Source organism: Epinephelus moara, chromosome 14, assembly GCF_006386435.1.
Source record: "Epinephelus moara isolate mb chromosome 14, YSFRI_EMoa_1.0, whole genome shotgun sequence".
Lineage (NCBI taxonomy): Eukaryota > Metazoa > Chordata > Actinopteri > Perciformes > Serranidae > Epinephelus > Epinephelus moara.
Genome location: NC_065519.1, coordinates 1265488 through 1265744, shown reverse-complemented (window position 1 = coordinate 1265744; position 257 = coordinate 1265488).

Here is a 257-nt window from a genome sequence, read left to right as displayed (position 1 = left end):
TAAATAAAATTGATTGATTGATTGATTGATTTTTGGTTTTCTTACATGTTTGTTTGTTTAGATGTTTTTGTATGTTTACACGTTTTGTTTGTTTACATGTTTTTCTATGTTTACACCTGTTTTGTTTGTTTACATTTTTTTGTTTGTTTACATGTTTTGTTTCTTTATGTGTTTTGTTTGTTTGCATGTTTTTGTTTGTTTGCACAGGTTTTGTTTGTTTACATGCTTTTGTTTGTTTGCATGTGTTTTGTATATTT